The 25,356-nt window shown below is 39.6% G+C and overlaps 2 protein-coding genes across 8 annotated transcripts in view; one reads left to right on the top strand and one right to left on the bottom strand.

Moving 5' to 3' along the window:
- NEUROD1 (neuronal differentiation 1) overlaps window positions 1–25,356 on the bottom strand; it is a 1,109,848-nt gene that overhangs the window by 70,368 nt on the left and 1,014,124 nt on the right. Inside the window, exon 1 of one of the 7 annotated variants that reach the window (XM_050750588.1) lies at window positions 4,097–4,106. The exons of the other annotated variants lie outside the window; for them this stretch is intronic. The gene's annotated coding sequence lies outside the window, so the exon portion shown is untranslated. Of the gene's footprint in view, window positions 1–4,096; window positions 4,107–25,356 lie in introns of those variants that run through there. 7 annotated transcript variants of the gene reach the window in all.
- Window positions 1–25,356, top strand: part of ITPRID2 (ITPR interacting domain containing 2) — a 424,384-nt gene that overhangs the window by 229,395 nt on the left and 169,633 nt on the right. The window lies entirely within an intron of this gene.

The following is a 25,356-nucleotide window of genomic DNA, read 5'->3' as shown; positions in this document are numbered from 1 at the left end:
ATTAAACCACAGATATTTTATTTCTTTTGTTGTTGTTTATTCGATTGGCAGGAAAAAATTTGCCAAGGAAAGAGAATTTAAGATTTTTTTTTTTTTTTTTTTTTTTGAGGCGGAGTCTCGCTCTGTCGCCCAGGCTGGAGTGCAGTGGCCAGATCTCGGCTCACTGCAAGCTCCGCCTCCCGGGTTCCCGATTTAAGATTTTTATTTTTCCTTTTCTTTTTGAAAAATCTCTAAATGACAAGAATGTCTGCTTTTGGCAAAATATGTACATAAAAGTTTTTCTTGATGGCCATACTACTTTTCTCAGTGAGAGGAAACAATTATACCAACTGTTGTGTCCATTTATTCAGTTTTTCTTTTAACAATTCATTGCTTTTCTTGATCACTTTACTGAATCTCTAAAGAAATGACTTTAAATTTGCCTAGATTCCAACTTTATATAAATAGATTCATATGTTCTCTTTTGTGATTTGCTTCCTTCACTCAGCATTATGTTTCCAGGTTCTTCCATGTTGACAAATGCTGTCTATGAGTCATCTTCTTGCATTGTAATATAGTTTTCTATTGTATGACTAGTAACATTCAATTATCCATTCTGTAGTTAATGTATATTGGAGTTGTTTCCAGCATTTTGTTGCTGTAGGTAGAACTTCCCTAACATTCTTGGACTTGACTCCAGATGCACATGTCTAACAGTTTTTCTAAGCTGCATACCTAAGAATAAATTTGCTAAGCCAGAGGATATTTTTTCCAAAGTAGTTGTACCAATTACCCACCCACAAGCAACAGATAAGAGCTCTATTGCTCCAACCCAGGCAAGACTTGAAATTTTCCAACTTTAAAAAATTGTGGCCAAATGGAAGAGTAAAAAATGGGTATTTCACTGTGGTTCTAATTTGCATGTCTTTAATTTCTAACAAGATTACATGTTTATGTTTTTTGCCCACTTTCCTACTACATTATTCATCTTTTCCTATTATAGGTTTTCTTTAAATATTTTAGATTGTAATCCTCCACTGGTTATGCTCTTATAAATATCTTTTGCCAGTTTGTGACTTGTATTTTAACTTTTTAAAAAATAGTACACATAATAAATAGATGCTCTTAATTTTAATGTAGTAAAAATTATCTGTATTAGACCATTCTTGCATTGCTATAAATAATACTTGAAACTGGGTAATTTATAAAGAGAGATTTAATTGGCTCATAATTCTGCAGGCTTTATGGGAAGCGTGACATCTACTTCTTGTGAGGCTTCAGGAAACTTACAGTCATGGCAGGAAGCAAACGGGGAGGCAGCATGTCACATGGTGAGAGCAGGAACAAGAGAGTGAGGTTAGGGGAGGTCCTCGACTTTTAAGCAACCAGATCTCACGTGATCTAACCGAGTAAGAACTCACCACCAAGGAGATGGTGCTAAACCATTCATGAGGGATGATTGTCTCCATGATCCAGTTACCTCCCAACAGGCCACACCTCCAACACTGAGAATCACATTTCAGCATGAGATTTAGAGAGGACACACATCCAAATTACATTATTATCCATCAGTTCCTTTATAATGTGCTTTTTTTTTTTTTTTTTTTTTTTCACCTTGTTTAAGAAATTCTTCCCTATCTGGAAGTTTGAAAAAAATTCTTTTTTTCTAGTTCTAAAATTTTCATTTTCACATTTTCACCTCTAAGACTAATCCATTTGAAATCAATTTCTAGGTATGATGTAAGGAGTAGATTTTTTAAAATCTATATGGAAAATTGTGTCACTTTGTCCTGCAACTTTGTGTCTTTTTCATATTAAAGCAACAATCTATAGGGTGAGAGACTAAAATAAATCTTATTTGTAGAAATTAAGTTCTTTCAATGTTAGGCAAATTTAGGAATAAAGTGGAGCTGAAAACTGGATAAAGAAAAAAGTGCCTTTCTTGAATAATTAATCCTTTCTCCTCTGACTTGTAATGCCAGCTTGGTCATATATTTGACATCCTTATATGAGCAGGTCTGTGTTTGAGTATTCTAAACTGTTGTATTCATTTACTTAAGAAAATGAATACTTAATCAGGTAGTGTTCCAAACCCTGAGGACACAGCAGTGAACAACAAGAAGAAATTCCTGCCTTTGTGTAGTTTATCCTATAGTGAGATATGATAAAGAGATATAGAAGTAAAAGATAGAGAATGTTCAAGGGTTATAAATTGCTATGGAGGAACTAAAATGGAAACAGGGAATAAGGACTGTGGTGTGGGTGGGAGGAGCAGACATTGTTATTTTACATATTACTCACTCCTCACTACTAAGAAGGCCTTTGAGATGAGACCTGAAGGAGGTGAAGTAAGGGAGTGAGCTGTATCAATAGCCATTACACCAGTGACATCCCATTAGCTATTAGCATAATGTCCATTCTTGTTTGAGCCCTGCAGTCTTAATTTTTAGGGTATAATAATAAATCATAATGTCTAGCTTCAGTCTTTACGTCTTTTTCAGTTTGAGCTTTGGCTGTTCTTGACCATTTACTTTCTTATTTAAGTTTCAGAATCAATTTGTCTAGTTTTACAAGAAAAACAAAACAAACAACAAAAAAATTGTTTGAATTTTAATTGGATTTGCATTAAATATTCAGATTAATTTGTGAATAATTGACATTTGTATAACATTGAGTCCCTCTAATCATGGATATGGTATATCTTTCTGTGTAACTATTATTTAATGATCTTCAACTAATTTGATAATTTTCTCATCTTTTCTTTTACTCTTAGGTTTTTTATAATTTTTATTTCCATTCTAAATGGTATCTTTTTATGGTGATAAACACACCATAAACTTTACAATTTTAACTGTTTTTAAGTATATAATTCAGTGACATTAAGTACCTTCACAATGGTGAATAAACATCACCACTATCCATTTCCACAACAGAAACTCTGTATAGTTAAACAGTAACTTCCCATTGCTCCACCTCATTATAACCCCTCAAATGTGCCTATTCTGGTTGTCTCATTTAAGTGGAATACAATATTTGTGCTTTTGCATCTGGCTATGTTGTAGCATGTTATCTAAATTTTATTCTCTTTTAAAGCTGAATAATAATCCATTGTATGTATATACCACCTTTCATTTATCCATTCATCAACTGATGAATATTTGGGTTATTTTTATCATTTGGTTATTGTAAATAATACTGCCATGAACATTAGTATGCAAGTACCTTTTTGCATTCCTGCTTTCAATTCATCTGGATTTATACATAGAAGTGAAATTGCTGGATTATACAGTAATTACATGTTTAACTTTTTAGAGAACCACCATACTGTTTCCCACAGTAGCTGAACTATTTTAGACTCCCATCAGCAATACGTGTGTTCCAATTCCTCCACATCTTCGTCAACAGTTATTATTTTCCTTTTTTAAAAAATAATAGCTACCCTAATGGATGTGATGTGGTATTCATTGTGGTTTTGATTTGCACTTCCCCAATGACTAATGATGTTGCCCATCTTTTCATATGCTTATGGCCCATTTGTATATCTTTCTTGGAGACATGGATATTCAGCACTCTGCTCATTTTTTAAATTGGGTTGTTTGGATTTGTTTTTGTTGTTGAGCTTTATATATTCTGGAAATTAATCCCTTGTCAGATACCTGATATGCAAATATTTTGTCCCATTGTGTGGGTTGTTTTTCACTCTCTTGATAGTGTCCTCTGATGTGCAAAAGTTTTAAATTTTAATTATTGACGAGGCTTTTGGAACTATTCAGAAAATCATTGTAATGATGTCATGAAGATGTTTCCCTGTTTTCTTTCAAGACTTTTATAGTTTGAGCTCTTACATTTAGGTATTTGACCTATTTTGAGTTAATTTGTGTATATGACATAGAGTATAAATGGTATATTGTTGTAAGGAAAGCGTTTTCTAATGGGTGCTGGTGCATGCAAGTCCAATTCTTCATTTCCACTTTTTTAACAGATGCATACAGAAAAGTGCACAATCATAATTATGCAGTTCAATAAATTTCTGCAAAGTGGACATGCCTCTGTAACCAACACCCAGACCAAAAATCAAGTACCCCAGAAACTCCTTGTGCCTTCTTCTAGTCACTACCCCCCCAAGCATTAACATCCTGATTTCTAATGCCACACATTACTTATCCTTGTTCTTCAACCTTGCAAAAATGAAATTATTTGTATGCACTGTTTTTATCTGACTTTTTTTAATAAAAAGATTTGTTTTTTTAATAAACATTAAGTTTATTAAATTCATGTTCATTAAAAATCAAGATAGATTTGTTTCTTTTCATATTTTCCCCTCACAGGTGCCTTACTGACAAATGAATTCATTTCTTTTTCATATCAGAAATTTAAGTGTGTCCCTGAAGAACACTCAACATCTAATTTTTTTTTTTTTTTTTTTAAGTTCTAATATGTACTGGAACTGAGTTTGAAAATTCGTTCCCTTGGCTGTTTATTTCCTTCACAATTTGGAGAGTTCTGAAACTACTTTGGATAGCTTTCACTGAGGTGATGTATTTGCTTATCTATTTTAAATAAAAAAAAAACAGATAAATATATTATTTCTTGCTAACTAACTCAGTTGGCAAATTATGTTTGTATCCTGGGGTTTGTGCCTACTAAGATTACACTTTTTTAAAAAGACATTAAGGTTAAAATGTGGCCACACTTTAATCAGGTAGGATGGCTGGAACTATTTCAAAGGCATATATGGTTTTTGTTTTTATAGGAAGTGAAGAATGAGGCATTGGAGTTATGAAATTAAGATTCTTGTTGAGTAAGTAAATTTGCCTAAGGATAGGGATAATAGAAGTGTGTAATGATTTGCATCGAGAGGTTAGTGTTGTCAAAAGCCATCTCCCAGGCAGCTCACTTCAAGTCATTATACCTGGACCAATAACCTTGATTCCCAGTCTCAGCAAAATTGTTCTTTTTTTTTTTTTCCAATTATATTTTAATTTCTGGGATACATGTGTAGAACATGCAAGTTTGTTACATAGGTATACACGTGCCATGGTGGTTTGCTGCACCCATCAACCCGTCATCTATATTAAGTATTTCTCCTAATGCGATCCCTCCCCTAGCCTCCCACCCACTGACAGGCCAGTGTGTGATGTTCCCCTCCCTGTGTCCACGTGTTCTCATTGTTCACCTCCCACTTGTGAGTGACAACATGTGGTGTTTGGTTTTCTGTTCCTGTGTTAGTTGGCTGAGAACGAAGGCTTCCAGCTTCATCCATGTCCCTGCAAAGGACATGAACACATCCTTTTTGATGGCTGCATAGTATTCCATGGTGTATATGTGCCACATTTTCTTTATCCAGTCTATCATTGATGAGCATTTGGGTTGGTTCCAAGTCTTTGCTATTGTGAATAGTGATGCAATAAACATACATGTGCATGTGTCTTTATAGTAGAATGATTGATAATCCTTTGGGTATATACCCAGTAATGGGATAGCTGGGTCAAATGGTATTTCTAGTTCTAGATCCTTGAGGAATCACCACACTGTCTTCCACAATGGTTGAACATTACACTCTGACCAACAGTGTAAAGGTTTTCCTATTTCTCTACATCCTCTCCAACATCTAGTTGTTTCCTGACTTTTTAATGATTGCCATTCTAACTGGCATGAGATGGTATCTCATTGTGGTTTTGATTTGCATTTCTCTTTTTTTTTTTTTTGAGACGGAGTCTAGCTCTGTGGCCCAGGCTCTAGTGCAGTGGCTGGATCTCAGCTCACTGCAAGCTCCGCCTCCCCGGGCTCACGCCATTCTCCTGCCTCAGCCTCCTGAGCAGCTGGGACTATAGGCGCCCGCCACCTCGCCCGGCTAGTTTTTTGTATCTTTTAGTAGAGACGGGGTTTCACCGGGTTAGCCAGGATGGTCTCGGTCTCCTGACCTCGTGATCCGCCCAACTCGGCCTCCCAAAGTGCTGGGATTACAGGCTTGAGCCACCGCACCCAGCCGATTTGCATTTCTCTAACGACCAGTGATGATGAGCTTTTTTTTCATGTTTGTTGGCCGCATAAATGTCTTCTTTTGAGAAGTGTCTGTTCATATCCTCTGCCCACTTTTTGATGGAGTTGTTTTTTTCTTGTAAATCTGTTAAAGTTCTTTGTAGATTCTAGATATTAGCCCTTTGTCACAAGGATAGATTGCAAAAATTTTCTCCCATTCTGTAGGTTGCCTGTTCACTCTGATGATAGTTTCTTTTGCTGTGCAGAAGCTCTTTAGTTTAATTAGATCCCATTTGTCAGTTTTGGCTTTTGTTGTCATTGCTTTTTGTATTTTAGTCATGAAGTCTTTGCCCATGCCTATGTCCTGAACGGTATTGCCTAGGTTTTCTTCTAGGATTTTTATGGTTTTAGGTCTTAAATTTAAGTCTTTAATCCATTTTGAGTTAATTTTTGTATAACGTATAAGAAAGGGGTCCAGTTTCAGTTTTCTGCATATGGCTAGTCAGTTTTCCCAACACCATTTATTAAATAGGGAATCCATTCCCCATTGCTTGTTTTTGTCAGGTTTGTCAAAGATCTGATGGTTGTAGATGTGTGCTGTTATTTCTGAGGCCTCTGTTCTGTTCCATTGGTCTATATATCTGTTTTGGTACCAGTACCATTCTGTTTTTGTTACTGTAGACTTGTAGTATAATTTGAAGTCAGGTAGTGTAGCATGATGCCTCCAGCTTTGTTCTTTTTGCTTAGGATTGTCTTGGCTATACAGGCTCTTTTTTGGTTCCATATTAAATTTAAAGTAGTTTTTTCTAATTCTGTGAAGAAAGTCAATGGTAGCTCGATGGGGATAGCATTGATTCTATAAATTACTTTCAGTAGTACAGCCATTTTCACAATATTGATTCTTCCTATTCATGACCATGGAATGTTTTTCCATTTGTTTGTGTCCTATCTTCTTTCCTTGATCAGTCGTTTGTAGTTCTCCTTGAAGAGATCCTTCATCCCTTGTAAGTTACATTCCTAGGTATTTAATTCTCTTTGTAGCAATTGTGAATGGGAGTTTACTCATGACTTCGCTCTCTGTCTGTTATTGGTGTATAGGAATGCTTGTGATTTTTGCACATTGATTTTGTAACCTGGGACTTTGCTGAAGATGCTTAACAGCTTAAGGAGATTTTGGGCTGAGACAATGGGGTTTTCTAAATATACAATCACGTCATCTGCAAACTGAGACAATTTGACTTCCTCTCCTCCTATTTGAATATGCTTTATTTCTTTCTCTTGCCTGATTGCCCTGGCCAGAACTTCCAATACTATGTTGAATAGGAGTGGTGGGAGAGGGCATCTTTGTCTTGTGGCAGTTTTCAAAGGGAATGTTTCCAGTTTTTGCCCATTCAGTATGATATTGGCCGTGGGTTTGTAATAAATTGCTCTTATTATTTTGAGATATGTTCCATCCATACCTAATTTATTGAGAGTTCTTAGCATGAAGGGGTGTTGAATTTTATTGAAGGTCTTTTCTGCATCTATTGAGATAATTATGTGGTTTTTGTTGTTGGTTCTGTTTATGTGATGGATTGTGTGTATTGATTTCCATATGTTGAACCAGCCTTGAATCCCAGGGATGAATCTGACTTGATCATGGTGGATAAGCTTTTTGATGTGCTGCTGGATTCGGTTTGCCAGTATTTTATTGAGAATTTTCGCATCAATGTTCATCAGGGATATTGGTCTAAAATTCTCTTTTTTTGTTGTGTCTCTGCCAGGTTTTGGTATCAGGATGATGCTGGCCTCAAAAAATGAGTTTGGGAGGATTCCCTCTTTTTCTATTGATTGGAATAGTTTCAGAAGGAAGGGTACCAGCTCCTCTTTGTACCTCTGGTAGAATTCGACTGTGAATCCATCTGGTCCTGGGCTTTTTTTGGTCGTTAGGCTATTAATTATTGCTTCAATTTCAGACCTTGTTATTGGTCTATTCAGGGATTCCACTTCTTCCTGGTTTAATCTTTGGAGGGTGTATGTGTCTAGGAATTTATCCATTTCTTCTACTTTTTCTAGTTTGTGTAGAGGTGTTCATAGCATTCTCTGATGGTAGTTTGTATTTCTGTGGAATTGGTGGTGATATCCCCTTTATCATTTTTTATTGTGTCTAATTTGATTCTTCTCTTTTTTCTTGTTTATTAGTCTGACTGACAGTCTATTTTATTAATTGTTTCAAAAAAAAACCAGCTCCCATGTTGAATTTTTAAAGGGTTTTTCGTGTCCCTATCTCCTTTTTTTCTGCTGTGATCTTAGTTATATCTTGTCTTCTGCTAGCTTTTGAATTTGTTTGCTCTTGCTTCTCTAGTTCTTTGTGATGTTAGGGTATTGACTTTAGATCTTTCCTTTCTCCTGTGGGCATTTAGTGCTATAAACTTCCCTCTAAACACTACTTTAGCTGTGTCCCAAAGACTCTGGTACATTGTGTCTTTATTCTCATTAGTTTCAAATAACTTACTTATTTCTGCCTTAATTTCGTTATTTACCCAGTAGTCACTCAGGAGCAGGTTGTTCAGTTTTCATGTAGTTGTGTGGTTTTGAGTGAGTTTCTTAATTCTGAGTTCTAATTTGATTGCACTGTTGTCTGAGAGACTGTTTATGATTTCTGTTCTTTTGCATTTGCTGAGGAGTGTTTTACTTCCAATTATGTGGTCAATTTTAGAATAAGTGTAATGTGGTGCTGAGAAGAATGTATATTCTGTTGATTTGGGTGGAGTGTTCTGTAGATGTCTATTAGGTCCACTTGGTCCACAGTTTAGTTCAAGTCCTGAATATCCTTGTTAATTTTCTGTCTCATTGATATGTCTAATATTGACAGTTGGGTATTAAAGTCTCCCACTATTATTGTGTGGGAGTCTAAATTTCTTTGTAAGTCTCTAGGAATTTGCTTCATGAACCTGGGTGCTCCTGTATTGTGTGCATATATATTTAGGATAGTTAGTTCTTTTTGTTGCATTGATCCCTTTACCATTATGTAATGCCCTTCTTTGTCTCTTTTGATCATCTGTTTTATCAGAGACTAAGATTGCAACCCCTGCTTTTTTCGCTTTCCATTTGTTTGGTAAATCTTCCTCCATTCCTTTATTTTGAGCCTATATGTGTCTTTGCACATGAGATGGGTCTCCTGAATACAGCACACCGTTGGGTATTGACTCTTTATCCAATTTGCCAGTCTGTGTCTTTTAATTGGGGCATTTAGCACATTTACATTTAAGGTTAATATTGTTGTGTGTGAATTTGATCCTGTCATTATGATGCTAGCTGGTTATTTTGCCCGTTAGTTGATGCAGTTTCTTCATAGTGTCGATGGTCTTTACAATTTGGTATGTTTTTGCAGTGGCTGGTACCGTTTTTTCCTTTCCATATTTAGTGCTGCCTTCAGGAGCTCTTGTAAGGCAGTCCTGGTGGTGACAAAATCTCTCAGCATTTGCTTGTCTGTAAAGGATTTTATTTCTACTTTGCTTATGAAGCTGAGTTTGGCTGGATATGAAATTCTGGGTTGAAAATTCTTTTCTTTTAGAATGTTGAATATTGTCCCCGTCACTTCTGGCTTGTAAGGTTTCTGCAGAGAGATCCGCTGTTAGTCTGATGGGCTTCTCTTTGTGAGTAACCTGACCTTTCTTTCAGATTGCCCTTAACATTTTTTCCTTCATTTAAATCTTGGTGAATCTGTCAATTACGTATCTTGGGGTTGCTCTTCTCGAGGAGTATCTTTGTGATGTTCTCTGTATTTCCTGAATTTGAATGTTGTCCTGTCTTGCTGGGTTGGGGAAATTCTCCTGGATAATATCCTGAAGAATGTTTTCCAACTTGGTTCCATTCTCCCCGTCACTTTCAGGTACACCAATCAAATGTAGGTTTGGTCTTTTCACATAGTTCCATATTTAATGGGGGCTTTGTTCATTCTTTTTTCTCTAATCTTGTCTTCAGACTTTATTTCATTAAGTTGATTTTCAATCTCTGATATCCTTTCTTCCACTTGATTGATTCCGCTATTGATACTTGTGCACTCTTCACAAAGTTCTCATGCTGTGTTTTTTCAGCTCCATCAGGTCATTTAAGGTCTTCTCTACACTGGTTATTCTAGTTAGAAGTTCCTCTAACCTTTTATCAAGGTTCTTAACTTCATTGCATTAGGTTAGAACATGCTCCTTTAGCTTGGAGGAGTTTTTTTACTCACCTTCTGAAGCCTACTTCTGTCAATTCGTCAAACTCATTCTATGTCCAGGTTTGTTCCCATGCTGGGAAGGAGTTGTGATCCTTTGGAGGAGAAGAGGCATTCCGGTTTTTGGAATTTTCAGTCTTTTTGCACTGGTTTTTCTTCATCTTCCTGGATTTATCTACCATTGGTCTTTGATGTTGGTGACCTTCAGATGGGGTTTTTGTGTGGATGTCCTGTTGGTTGATGTTGATGATATTCCTTTGTTTGTTAGTTTTCCTTCTAACCGTTAGGCTCCTTTGCTGCAGGTCTGCTGGAGTTTGCTGGAGGTCCACTCCTGACCCTGTTTACCTGCGTATAAGCAGCAAAGACTGCAGAACAGCAAAGATTGCTGCCTGTTCCTTCCTCTGCCTGTTCGTCCCAGAGGAGCACCTGCCAGATGCCAGCTGGAGCTCTCCTGTATGAGGTGTCTGTCAATCCCTGCTGGGAAGTGTCTCCCAGTCAGGAGGCACAGGGGTTATGGACCCACTTGAGCAGACAGTTCGTCTCTTAGCAGAGCTTGAGTGCTGTGCTGGGAGATCCGATGCTCTCTTCAGAGCCAGCAGGCAGGAACGTTTAAGTCTGTTGAAGCTGTGCCCACGGCCACCCTTTCCCCCAGGTGCTCTGTCCCAGGGCGATGGGAGTTTGATCTATAAGCCCCTGACTGGGGCTGCTGCCTTTCTTTCAGAGATGCCCTGCCCAGAGAGGAGGAATCTAGAGAGGTAGTCTGGCTACAGCAGCTTTTTGGCACTGCGGTGGGCTCTGCCCAGTTTGAACTTCCCAGCAGCTTTGTTTACACTGTGAGGGGAAATCTGCCTACTCCAGCCTCAGTAATGCCAGATGCTTCTCCCCCAACCAAGCTCCAGGGTCCCAGGTCAACTTCAGACTGCTGTGCTGGCAGTGAGAATTTCAAATCATGGATCTTAGCTTGCTGGGCTTTGTGGAGGTGGGATCCGCTGAGCTGGACTACTTGGCTCCCTGGTGTCAGCCCCCTTTCCAGGGCAGTGAATGGGTTGTGTCCTGCTGGCATTCCAGGCGCCACTGGGGTATGAAAAAACACTCCTGCAGCTAGCTTGGTGTCCGCCCAAACAGCCGCCCAGTTTTGTGCTTGAAACCCAGGGCCCTGGTGGTATAGACACCCAAGGGAATCTCCTGGTCTGTGGGTTGCGGAGACCTTGGGAAAAGCATAGTATCTGTGCCGGAATGCACTGTTCCTCATGGCACAGTCCCTCAGGGCTTCCCTTGGCTAGGGGAGGGAGTTCCCCGGCCCCTTGGGCTTCCCTAAAGGAAGTAAACCATGCAAACCAAAAGAAAGCCTGATTTTTGAGACATTCAGTTCTTTCAAGGTCTATATAGGATCAAAAGAAAGTGGGAAAAGAAGCCTTTGAAGATTGACTCCTGCCTACATTTCCAGCCTGTTTCTCTTGCTACTCCACTGGAGCTTCCCACATGCCTACTACTCTGAATTGCTTTCATTTCTCCCAACTGCAGTGTTTCATTGCTTCCATACCTTTGTACAGACTGTTTCTCCTCTGCGTTTCTGTCCTCTTCATCCTTCCCACGACTAACGTGAACTCATTGTTCAGCACTGAGTTAAGCCTCCTGTCCTTCAGGAAGCCATTACTAAAGGAGGTGTCCATTCTCCGTGGCTCTGTGACCCCTTTATTAGTCCTTGCTCTACCTATGCTGCAACTGCCTGTCTACTTGTATGTCTCCCTAGCTGTGAATTAGCACCTTCAGGGCAAAGACTGTATCCTTTATCATGGTACTATGCACATCTAGTTAATATTTGTTAGATCAATGGTAAAATTTGTGGATTTGTTATACACCTCAGGTATCACTGTAATGACTGCCTTCAGTAGAGTTAAGAAGAAATATCTTAGGGCAGGGTGTGACTCATGCCTGTGATCCCAGCACTTTAGGAGACTGAGGCAGCTGGATCACCTAAGTCAGGAACTCGAAACCAGCCTGGCCAACATGGCGAAATTCCATCTCTACTAAAAATATAAAATTAGCTTGGTGTGGTGGCAGCCGCCTGTAATCCCAGCTACTTGGGAGGCTGAGGCAGGAGAATCACTTGAACCCAGGAGGCGAAGGTTTCAGTGAGCTGAGACCATGCCATTGCACTCCAGCCTGGGCAACAGAGCAAGACTCTGTCAAAAAAAAAAAAAAAAAGAGAAAGGGAAGGGAAGGAAAGGGAAGGGAAGGGAAGGAAAGGGAGGGGAGGGAAGGGGAGGGGAGGGGAGGGGAGGGGAGGGAAGGGGAGGGGAAGGGAGGGGAGGGGAGGGGAGGGGAGGGGAAGGGAGAGGAGGGGAGCTTCTGGAGCCAGGGGCCCTGAGTTCTTATTGTTCTTGGGAGTTGTCCCCTTGCAGTGCTGGTCTCACTGGAACATCAGAAAATTGTCACTCCTTATAACTTTTGGTGTTTCCTTTCAACTTCTGGTCAAATGATCATAGACTGCCCCACACTGTGCTCAGGAATTTAAGGGTTAAAATAGGAAGAAATTCTTGTATTCAGAGATGACCGTGCTTCTGGAAATCTACCTACCCGTCTGCTTTTGAAACCTATTTTAGGCATGGTATGTAGAATGGAAGCCCCATTCCTTTATTACAGAAACTTTCATGGGCTATGTGCACATATATATTATTGATAATGGAGATGAGAATGTCCCAAGTTCAAGCCGTGGGCATCGTAGAATGAATAGAATAGCTGTTTTTCTTCTGCTAAGTCACATGGTAGAACTTAAAGCTTCATTCCATGGCATTTCTGCCTTAAAAGAGCAACACTCTCTTCTCCAAAAGATTCAGCCACAATATTCTTTATCTTTGAAGCCTGCTTATGTAGTCTGCGTAGTTTTCTGTGTCTCTTCCTGATTAGAGGTTGGCATCTAAATACTTTCTCTGATCTTATCACTGCTGCAATGTATTCTTTGACCAGAGTGTTGCAATTTAGGTTTCTTTTGTCTCATTAAGCAAGTGATTTGGTGGAATACTATCAGCAGTGACATCATCACATTTGCTTTGGTAGTTGACATCTTAGGTTATCAGTGGAAGCATTGTAAGAAACTGTACAGGGTCAAGATCCATTTTGTTTAGAGAATTTGTACAGTATGTGGGCTGAGAATTCTCAAAGCCCATGCTTCATAGGATGTGAAGAAAATCTCAAATATTATGTTCTTAAGTTCAGCATGGCTACTATACACTGCACTTTATTTCTCCTTGAGGATAGGGGTTGAAAAGGAGTTGATACAAAAACAAAGATAAATTACTGATACTTTCTATTTAATGATGTGTTACAACAGAAAAAATTATCTGAGAACTAATTGTTCTCAATCTTGGTAGGCCAGTAAGATTCAAATGTACGTATTGGTATTACAGGAGTGAAACAGCCCTGAAAGTATAGGTAACTGTTTTTGATGCAGTGGAATGAATTTGTTTCCTGTGCAACTCTACAAGGGTAAGATGGATATAAAACTTGCAGACAAGACTACCTTCAGAAACTGAATAGGGAATGAAAATTCTATGAAACTTCAGAGGTACATTTTAGTCTTAATCTTTTTGAAAAATTGGTCACAGTGTGACTTTATCAAATCTTTGTTCAGAAATTTTTCCTGTGGTTCATATTGCTTTTGTGAAATATCAGACACTGGCTCTAATTGTGGGTGGATACAGAGCTATCTAAATGTTTATATATGGAGACCACCTTTTTCAAAATGCCTCCTTCAGGGGTGTAAAATTTCCATCCTTTGAGACATTTCTATGGATCAAGACATAGTTTCCAAATGTTCCCACAAGAGGATCTCATGTCAGTAGAAAAGAAAAGCCATCAGGACCAGCCCTGTTCCACTAAACCTATTAACAATCAATACATACCAATATATTGGTTTTGTTCTTATTTTTGTTTGGTTTGGCTTGGTTTTAGTTTTGTCTGTAATTTATTGGAATCACTAGTCATCATCTTGGAAATCAGGGGAGAGTATATGAAATAAATAAGGTAATATTTGCTTTTTCCAGTGCTTAGAAACTTGTTCCACTTATTTTTAGGGTAGCACTAACACTGAAAATGCAACTTTGAAGTAGAAAGAAGTGTCACCCACAAATAGAATCCCAGATGTGCGGAGGTCTGGGAGCAGGTGAAAACACAGCTTCTGGGAAAGAAACCTAGAAAGTGATTGCAGGCAATTGAATCAACCCAATAATAGTTTGGAGGAAAGAATCAGAAGAGAAACAGCACAATCTCTACACCGGGTTGTAGGGGCTCAGAGAAGTTGCTGACATTGGCTTCTTTGTGTTGCTGCTGAAATGGCATCCATGTCCCACAAGTTTTAAGGGGAAGCCATATGAGCTCCTTGGTATGCTGGTGTTGAGTAACTGTAGGAAGATTAGCCTCATTATGTTTTCTGAGAATGCCTTTTGTTGGTTCCATTGCCCCAAGCATTTGGAAGACAAATGTTAAAATTCAGAATTTAGGCTCCCATCAAGCTTTTGGAACATCTACCAAAATTACAACTATCATTGGTACATTATTTTCTCCTATCTCTCTTTACTTTTACTCAAAAACATTGATCAAATTTGCAAGCCATAGACAGAAGTGGGCTGTACACAGTGACTCTGAATTAAAATGCTGAGTTCCTTTTGTAAACCTGTGACCTTGGTTGCTGGCTAGAACTCTCTGAAGCGTTAACATGCATTTACACTGTCGCATAGGCTTCCAAGGGAGGAACTGTGTGAAAGCAGAAATGGGGTGTTTCCATACAGAGCCCATTATCTTGCTAGATATAGCCCTAATCTGTTGACCATGGCATAGCTCATGTTTCATTTGAAAGGATTGTTTTTTCCTGAGAAGGGAGGGACAGTCCTTTTTCCTGGGCACAAGTCGTAAATCTTGTTTTTTTCCTGTTCTACTTTGCAATTTTCTTGAAATCTTTTTACAAAGGAATTTTATAGTAATCTCAGTTAAATACACGTAAGGAGAAAGAAAGCACATCTAACTCTATGATTCTGAAAAGATAAGATGATCTATTTAAGTCATGATTTTGTTTTTTTCAAATAAACATAGTCACAACTTTATCTTAGCTCTTGGGGGAAAGCCACTAAATAAATCCAATAAAGTTTGAATTTCCTTATCATGTCCATTTTATCCTTTATAAAGGAGCTTTCAGTGTTTCTGACTTCCTGTCTGTTCTGCACTTACAAACAACTCCCTTATACCCGCCCCTGCAAGTCCCCAAAACTATAGTAAATTTATTCTAGGGGGAAAAAGGCAGACACTCAAATAAGATATTTGTGGTTGAAAATATACATGTCAAACTGAGTACCTCCAAAGGGGGAAATTACAACTCATATATGGAAATTTTTCAAGTCTAATAGACGCACATGTCATTTAAAATAGCAACCAATTTCAGTAATCTAGTCCTAATTCTGCCTTTCCGTGTATCCATGAATATATTTGTCTGGTTTAACTGGGTATGGAGAAGGAAATAGGAGCAAAAGATGAGGACCTCACCTCACTTCCCAAATGCTGATCTCCATGTTTTTCTTTAAGCCTATATGTATAAAGTGATGATTTTGAAAGTGGTGATTGAAAATACAAGGCACTGTGTGATCCTCCTCTGGCCTGGGGTGTTGAATGGATGCATACAGCAGAGAAGAAAATTCACCACAGACCACATGTAAAGACGGAGTTGCCTGTGGGTATGTTCAATATGAAAAACTGCTGTCACTTATGATTCCCGGCAGACCAGAGGTTATGCCTTGGGTATGTTACCTTGGTGTACACTGTCATTTTGTAGTCATTCATATATTATAGAATGAAGACTTTTCTTGACAGAATGTGGCCAAACAACATATCAGTCATGACTTCCAGAGGTAGAAAGTGAAGCATGCAGTACTCTGGCATGATGAGACAGGTTAAATAACTTCTGCAGAGTAAAGATGGCAAAAACATAGATTACATACCACAGCATTTATTCCCTTTTTTTCCACTATCCTATCTGAAGTAACATTTTCACTCTTTATAACTCTAAACTCACAGTGTTTACCTTTATAGAGAGATGCATGATATGAAAAATTTAGGGCTTCCTGTATTAGTAGAATTGATAATATGGCTGTGAAGGAAAGGTAATTTATAACTTGACCCTGAGAACAGCATGGAAGTCAGTCAAAGAAAGTTAACTTAATATGATCCACAAGTCATGGCATATCCAATCCTTTCTTAAATGATTTTCATTTCCAGTTTGTAAAACCCTGCGGGAGAACTTGTTGCATAAATTTACAATGTTATGCCTCTTTTAGTTTTATTGAGACTACCCTGCCCACCCCCCAATTCAGGCACCAAGGAAGACTCTGAATCTCAAATCCCAGGGTAGAATGATTAGTCTATTTTCAATCTGTTTTTTTTTTCTTTATTATTTCAGATACTTCAATAATCTCATCTTGAGGTTCATTTTTTGCTCTGCACAGTACTCCTGAAGACTCTCTACTCCTTCAGCTCCTGTCTTGCTCTGCATCAGCTCAGAGCACTGCACCCATGACAGTTTCATTGGCCAAATCAGTTCAATGGATGCAACACACAAAATATGTATAACTTAGCTGTCTTCAAAGATTTTATAGAAGAGGCTGCTGACAGTGGAATAAGGAAATGGAAGGTAAAACATGAGATGGAGAGAGGAAGGAGGGACTTGGAAATCTAGGTGGGAGAAGATCAAGAACACAGACATAGAGAGAGTGTGGCTAGCAAGATGGGGTGTACAGTAGAGAAAGAAAGAGCCAGGAAGTCAAAAATAAGGAAAATGGAGAGATGCAGGACCATGTGGTGTTCTTACAGGTTGTGAATGATAGAAGAGAGAAAACAATGACATTTTTAGTCATTCTTCTCTTAAGGGCAGAACGTGCTTCAGCGTGTTAACTGCTGCTCCGTCTTAGCTGAGTTCAGATATATTTGTTTCTAGAATGTGTCGAGGAACTTTCTGGATGAAGAAAACGACAGCCAACTACCCATCACAGCAGTCTGTTGCTCTGAACTGCCACTGGGGTTTTCATAAGGACAGGTGAGGATATGTGTGTGCGTGTATCCATATTTTCTCAACTATTTGAGGGCCATACAATGGAATGTGATCAATCGGGATCTCCAGTGAAACATCCTTCAGTGATATATTTGGTACCCTGGCTTTGGATTACCATAACTAATATTTACTGAGCCCATGAGCCAGATTCTGTGCTTCTCTCTTCACAGAGATTAGCTCATTTAATCCACAGACCCTAAGTAAGACTTATAATTTCACAGAGCTTCATTCTACACATCAGGAAACTGAGGCTTACAGAGGCAAAATAACATCTCTGAGCTAGTAAGGGTTGGAATTAGATTTTTGTATCTTAAAATATAAGCTCAATAAAGAGTATATATTTGATTTCAGTCTAGGCTCTACAAAAGCATTAAGAGTTAAGATACAGCCAACAAATGTTTGACAATTTTGTAATCAAATTGGTAATCTGTTATTTTCAAGATGTTTGAATTTTTTAATTACTCAGTGATCTTGCGCCTATTAACATATTAACACGTTAATAAAACCAGTGGATTTCCTAACCCTTCCTGAGCAGAGTACAAGCTCTCTTTTAGAAGTCATTAGAGAATAAAAAAGTAGAATGTCATCTCTAGTACAGGCCTCTGTATAAAAGGGCCAATTGAGCTCCATACTAATAGGCCTAGTTTATTGAATCCCTCCTTTTTATAATATGCCTAATGTAATAATCTAAGGACAATTGAAAATTCAACTTCATTCTTCATTATAGGACTGTCACTTTTCTCACTCTGCTCTATGAAACCTCTCTGGGCGTAGTACTCCCATTGAATTTAAGGAAAGCTTAATGATTGGATCATTCCAAAGGGTGCAGAAAATTGTTTAGATTTTCTTGGAAATGTCTGCCATATTCTCTCACACTCGAACCTGTGCATAGCACTTGTGCACTAAAAGAGTCCTGCAAGTGGGCCAGGCACGGTGGCTCATGCCTGTAATCCCAGGACTTTGGGAGGCTGAGGCCGGCAAATCACAAGGTCAGGAGATTGAGACCATCCTGGCGAACATGATGAAACCCTGTCTCTACTAAAAATACAAAAAATTAGCTGGGCGTGGTGGTGGGCACCTGTAGTCCCAGCTACTCAGGAGGCTGAGCCGGGAGAATAGTGTGAATCCAGGGGGTGGAGCTTGCAGTCAGCAGAGATTGCACCACTGCACTCCAGCCTGAGCAACAGAGTGAGACTCCGTCTGAAAAAAAAAAAAAAAAAAAAAAAGAGTCCTGCGAGTGTTCAATCCATGATGGTAACAGTACTCCCTTAAATTCAGTGTGAGTTCTTCAATGAGATGGGATGATAACCTAGTTCTGCTGCTCAGGCTTGAGTGCAATGGTGTGATCACAACTCATAGCATCCTCAAACTTCTGGCCTCAAGTGATCCTCCCACCTCAGCCTCTTAAAGTGCTTGGATCATAGGCATGAGCTACTACACCTGGCCAAATTACTCAGTATCTTATTAAGCTTTATTTTTGCTGTTTAGGAAGAATTTTATACATGCCATGTGCTAAATTCTTTTGATAGATCAACTTTCTTTAGTCCCTACACCAGTGCCTTGAGCTAAGAAACATTATTATGCATAAGGAAGAAGGGAGACTTACATGTCACAGTTAGCATAAAGCAGGGCTGAGATTTGAACCATCAGTCTGACACCAGAGTCCACATTCTCACCCACTATGTGAAGTGACCTTCCCATTTTAGGACCCCATTGTAGCCACCTCATTAGCTGTTTGAGGCCGATAGATCACTGGCATCTAGCCAAGATCTAAGGGAACCTGCACCATGCAGTGGATAGAAGAACCACATATTTAGAGAGTGTGGGAGGTAATATACAAAGTGTATGTCAGTCTGTCTTGGTACAGGGATGTCACCTTTCCTAGGATACATCACAAAATCAGAATCAGATTGGTTAGAAGTGTTATAAATTGAACCCAGGGGATCAGCTAGTCCCCATTTTCTCTCTAGAGCAGAACAGCTGACACACAAAACAGGTTGCGTGAATTATTCCTTAGGTCTAAACACAGTATGATTTAATGGTAACAACACTGGACTGAGCAACAAGGGGATCAAGGTGTTAATTCCCACAAAATAGATTTGTCAGGACCCAGTTCTGTTCATCTGTAATTGTAGTACCAAGGGATGTGTCCATTTGTTTAGTAAACATTAACTTGTTATTAAATGCTTACCATAAACCAAACCCTAAGCTAGAGGTTGGGATATCAAGACTGCAAGGGATAGTCACTCTCACTTAGAAGCTTATAGTTTGGAGGAGGGGATAAGACAGGTAAGTAATTGTAATTCTGAGTGGTGAGTGCAACGATGGAAATATACAGACTGTTCTGTGACAACACCTAGTAAAGGAACTTGGCCTAGTTGTGGGCAGAGGTGCTCAGGGCAAAGCTTCTTACAGAAGATAAGTGAGAATGGACAATCCTGGAAGGAGGAAAACAAGTCATCCAGGTTGAGAGGTTCTAAGGAATGAGTGAGAAGGAAAAAGAAAGGGCGCTTCAGGAGGAGGGAACAATGTACAGGGCTTAGGGGTGAGTAGTGTATCTGCAGAACTTCAAGGAGCTCAGAATGACTGGAGCTCTGTGGATGTGTGAATTGTGAGTGTGTACCTGTGCGTGCATGTGGGCTGGCGGGCAAGGGAGGGTGGAGTGATCAGAAGAAGTGGGGAAAGAGGGAGCTGCAGAGCTAATCAGGGACCGGAGGGTGAAGAGCCTTAAATACCATGAATATCCTGACCCAACTACAATGGGACACTTCTAAAGTTCTAAATTCTGAGTTTTAAGGAAGGGGGTGGCATAATTAAATCAGTATGATTTTATTTTTCTTCAAGTTTTAAGTTCTGGAGTACATGTGCAGGATATGCAGATTTGTTACATAGACAGATGTGTGCCATGGTGGTTTGCTGCACAGATTTACCTAGGTATTAAGCCCAGGATGCATTAGCTCTTCTTCCTGATGCTCTCCTTGCCTCCACCCTCGACAGGCGCCAGTGTGTATTGCTCCCTTTCCTCTGTCCCTGTGTTCTCATTGTTCAGCTCCCACTTATAAGTGGGAACATGTGGTGTTTGGTTTTCTGTTCCTGCATTCATTTACTGAGGATAACGGCTTCCAGCTCCATCCATGTCCCTGCAAAGGACATGATCCCATTCCTTTCTATGGCTGCATAGTATTCCATGGTGTATATGTACCACATTTTCTTTATCCAGTCTATCATTGATGGGCATGTGGGTTGAATTCACGCTTTTTTTTTTGTTATTGTGAATAGTGCTGCAATGAACATACATGTGCATGTGTCTTTATAATAGAATGCACATCAATATTTTTAAAGGGCATTGTGGAGACAGTGTGAAGAAAAATTTGTGGATGCAAACCTGGAGACAAGTAGGTTGTTTAGGAGGCTGGGGTACTTTTCTAAGCCAGTAGCTTTTAAACTTGAGTGAGCAACAAAATCACCTAAAGAGCTTCTGACAACACAGATTGCAGGGCTCTAGCCCCAGTTTCTGGGTCAGTAGGTCTTCAGTGTGGCCTAAGAGTGTGCATTTCTATCAAGTTGCTAAGTGATACTGATGCTGAGTGTCCAGGGACTACACTTGGAGAACGACTGTTTGAAGCAATGTTGATTGCTAATTGTGAAGTTCTAGGATTCTTCCTTAGGGACATTCAGGCCTTGCTTAAAAAGCAGTTTTACTTTCATGAATCTATATTCTTATAGAACACACTCATTCCACCCAAAAGCCTTTTTTATAAGATGAACATGGGCCTACTGGTAAATGGAATTAATTATTGTTGTCCTAGGTCATTCTTACTTGTTTCAATTTTGTTTCTTCTGTTTTCCAAAACTGAATTTTATTTGACATGCCAGAGAAAAATTTCATGGTACATCCAGTCATTTGCAGCAGGATTAAAAGACTGAAATGCCACTGCAGTGGACTGAAAACCCTTTGTCAGACTGAAATACAATAGGCCAATTGAAGGCTGTAATACTTGGGCTCAGATTTTAGAAATGAAACCTTGTCAAGGGTGGAGTCTTATCTGCTTCAAGTGGATTAAAAAACCCACTCCTCCTATTTTGATGCTGGAAAAAAAAAGAGGTTATAGCTGCAAACTGCATACAAACCCAGCAATCACACATTTTTTTCTTATCAAGTCTCTAAGAAGGAACATTATATCAAAGAGAAACAATCCCTCTTCAGAAAAAAGGAACTCTGTTAACGTTAGAACAAGGCCTGCGTGTCCCTAAGTCTCAGTATAATTGAAACAAAAAAGTTCTGTGTTAAGTTTTTTCATTTAAAGACAGTGAATGTGTAAAACTGTCAGGCTGCTCTTTCTTGATGGCAGACTATTCAGACTGCTAAATTATCTTCACAGCATAGAGTCTGTTAGTGCTGAAACATACCCATCTCGTAAAAAAGGTGTGATCAAAATGAACAGTCAACATGTCATAATTAATTAAGACCATTTCCTAGGAGTTTTCTCCCTGTGATTCTACATAGATTCTCTTTCCTTCATCCATGAGGCGTGACTTCAGCAATACTCTGGATTCTTGGTATCAGTGTCTTTTTCAGAAAGATTCACCTCATTATGTTTGACCAGAGTGTCCCAGTCACAATCAGTTGCAATATATTAATGTCACAACTCCCTTGAAAATGTGAGGATGCCTCCATGTTAATAAGAAAAGTCAGCCATCTACATTTTTTTTTAAGAGACAAGGTCTCACTCTGTTGCCCAGGCTGGAGTGCAATTGCATGATCACAGCTCAGGGCAGTCTCAAACTCCTAGGTTCAAGCAATCCTCCTGCCCTCACCCTCCCTAGTAGCTGGGACTATAGGCACACAACACCGCTATTTATTTATTTAGTAGAGACAGAGGTCTTGCTTTGTTGCCCAAGATGGTCATGTACTCCTGGCTTCAATCCTCCTGCCTCAAGTCACTCAAAATGCTGAGATTACAGGCAAGAGTCACCATACCCGGCCACATCTTAACAGAAGGTTAAGTGCAGTCACAATAACCAATGAAAGGGGCTAATGAAGCTGATTCTATCAATTCAGGCAGTCTCTGCTAATAACTCAGTTTGTGAACTCACAATTGGTTTCACTAGAAAGGATTACAGCATCCTAAGCAGTGGGTCCTAATTATAATTACAGGTGTGGCACAGACTGCAGGAGCAGATGAGCTCATTAGAAACAAAGATTCGCTCTGTTAGATCGTCTATCTTTACTAAAGAACAAAGAACCGCAGCATAAATGAGTTACCATGTAAACAAATTAAGCAATCAGTAACATATAAACAGAATTCGTGTTCCTCAGCCAATTTACACGCTTCTCTGTTACGAAGAACCTCTCTGCCACCTCCGTCCTTTCTCTGGTGGAGGTGAGTTTTGCTTCTCTGCACTCTCCACCCTCCAGTTGGTGCGCAGGGGCTGACAGGGTAACAGTAATGAAATCTTATTCCTTTCATCTTTCACCATCTCCCCTCATCTCCAGTCCTATTGTGCAACTATCACAAGAGGACAGCATAGGCAATGACCTTGAATAAGAATGTTAAGGCTTCAGTTCTGTCTCAGCTAGAAGGAGGACAGAAACCACCCTTTTTTTTAGGGCTCGGATACTAAAGTGATAGGCACTGATTTAATTTTTCTCTACAAAGTTCTCTTTTAGTCCAACAGCGAATTAGGTCGGGTTTGAGGCTAATTGGAGCAACATGGTTTACTTCTTGACTTCCAACTTTTTATAAAAGCAGTTTACAGGGCTAGGAGCCAATTCCCCACTGGCAAAGGGAATCAAAAGAGTACTGCAATTATGCAAATGATCAAGAAATAAAGAAAAAAATGCTACAACAAAATATCCTATTTGCCTACACTTAGGTGGGGCAATTGTACCCCCTTTCTCTATTTTTGTTTGTGTTCTCCAAGATGGGTCTACTCCAAGTGGGCTGAATGATGAAGGATATAGTATTGAGGGCCTCACAGGGGTTTGGGTTCCAGTGGGGCCCTTCAGATGATGATCATGAAATGGATTATAAGCCCTTCTGGGCAAGCAAGACTTTAACTTGGTACTGTACTCTTTTATAATGTCCTCTCGCCTTGGATGTGAAGTGTATTGATGCCAGCAAAAAGGCATTACAAAGATGCAAAAAGAAAAATAAGATTGAAAACCGACAAAAAAAAATCCGTAAGAAAGGTATCCATTGAGTCATGGTCTCAAGGAATCTCGGAAGCTTTCATGATCAGGTAAATTAATTCTCCTCACTTTCTCAACCCGTACACTTGTCTGTATCTTATTCTAATCTAGAGATCATTGAAAATGAGGGGGTGGGGCGTAACCTCTCAAGTGGTTGTCCTCCTCATTCCACACTGGTGAGAGTGCACATATCTGGGAAAATAACATGAATCTCACCTACATAAGCCTGTTAGTCTTCAAAGTCAATAACGCATTTGAAAAGAAACAGCATTTGAAATTATCTTCACTGTGGTCTTTAATGCTGATGGTTAAATTAAGGGCAACCCTAACCTTCTTTTACTTTGCTTTCATAATACTTTCCACTGGGCAATATTACTATAACTGTAGGGGCCAAAGAAAAATTTCCCTTTGCTCTTCGAAGGTTCTCTGAAAATCAACTGACAGTAGGTAGATTAACAGAAGAAAAGTCATACAAATTTATTAATCTGTACAGGAGAGAATCCGAGTGTAAAATCAACCACGCAGTGGGATACAGATGGTTACGCACCCTTCTTTACAGGGAAAGGGGAGATAAGGAAGTGTGGATGATATTAGGGGAGTAGTAAATGATTTTTAGGGGAATTCAATGGGCTTGAAGAACATTGTATGCAATGGCCTGGGACAAATTAGACTGGGCCTGCAGAGAAGACAATAGCTTGTGACAAAAGATCATCCAGGTGTTGTTGACGGACTTCAGTCTTTCTTCCTGGGATATGATTTCAGTTTGTGAAAACTCAGGGAAGGGACCAGAGGTAATTGCTTTCTTTTTTGGTGTGTCCCAACTTTAGGCAGATAAAAGAACTTTAGGGAATAACTTCATCCTGTGCTTTGAAAGAGACAGAAGATTGAGAGAGGGGTGGGGGAAGGTCAGAGAGACCTTGAAACTTCTTCTTCAGTTCACCATGTTAAAGCACCATTTTATTGTGTAGCGGCCCGACGTTGGCTCACTGCAACCTCCAACTTCCCGGGTTCAAGAGATTCTCCTGCCTCAGCCTCCCAAGTAGCTGGGATTACAGACGCCCACCACCACACCCGGCTAATTTTTGTATTTTTAGTAGAGATGGTGTTTCACCCTGTTGGCCAGGCTGGTCTCAAACTCCTGACCTCAAATGATCCACCCACCTCGGCCTCCCAAAGTGCTGGGCTTACAGGCGTGAGCCACTGTGCCTGGCTAATTACTCTTAATTCTATTCCAATTAATGTGTGCTAGGTTAAAATCCCACCCAGACCTTGACTTCTAGAATATTTTGATGAATCATTTGCTGCCACACCTGCATGCCAGACTTCTTATGTGATTTCCTACACTGCATCAAAACACTGTCAGCCAGGTGACGTGCCTTATCTGTCTGTTGCAGAGAAAGCTCCGTCTGTCCTTTGCAGAAGGAATTAAAGGCCTTGCCTGTAACAGCTCCTGGCTGTAGCATCTAGGCTCCCCCAAATCTGCCCTCTTCTCTACTAGCCCCAGAATGAGTGTGCCTGCAAGCAATTCCACAGTGGCCCCTTTTCACAGCAATTTGGAGCCAAATAAATAACTAAGAAAGATAAAGGATTCAAAGAGGCCTATCTTAGTCCTCTCCTCCCACATGGGGGCTGGGAACACCAGCCCAGGACCTGTGTCTCATGTGACAAGAGCATCAGACCTGGTTTTGTGCAGGTTTTCAAGCAGAACCCAGCAGCCTTAGTATCTATGCTGTGTGGACTGGAGCAAACTGTAACCAGAAAGCCGGTCAGCTAGTCCTGGGAAACAATAGAAGTCACTATTGAAAGGAGCTTGCTTGTCAAAGACTAATGTTTAGTAGCTTTCAAAGGGCTTGGCCCTCTCATTAGTCTTTGTTCCACCTGCTGGAGGGGATAATGCTGCCATTC

Source organism: Macaca thibetana, chromosome 12 (assembly GCF_024542745.1).
Source record: "Macaca thibetana thibetana isolate TM-01 chromosome 12, ASM2454274v1, whole genome shotgun sequence".
Classification (NCBI taxonomy): domain Eukaryota; kingdom Metazoa; phylum Chordata; class Mammalia; order Primates; family Cercopithecidae; genus Macaca; species Macaca thibetana.
This window is presented reverse-complemented; position numbering and strand designations above follow the sequence as displayed.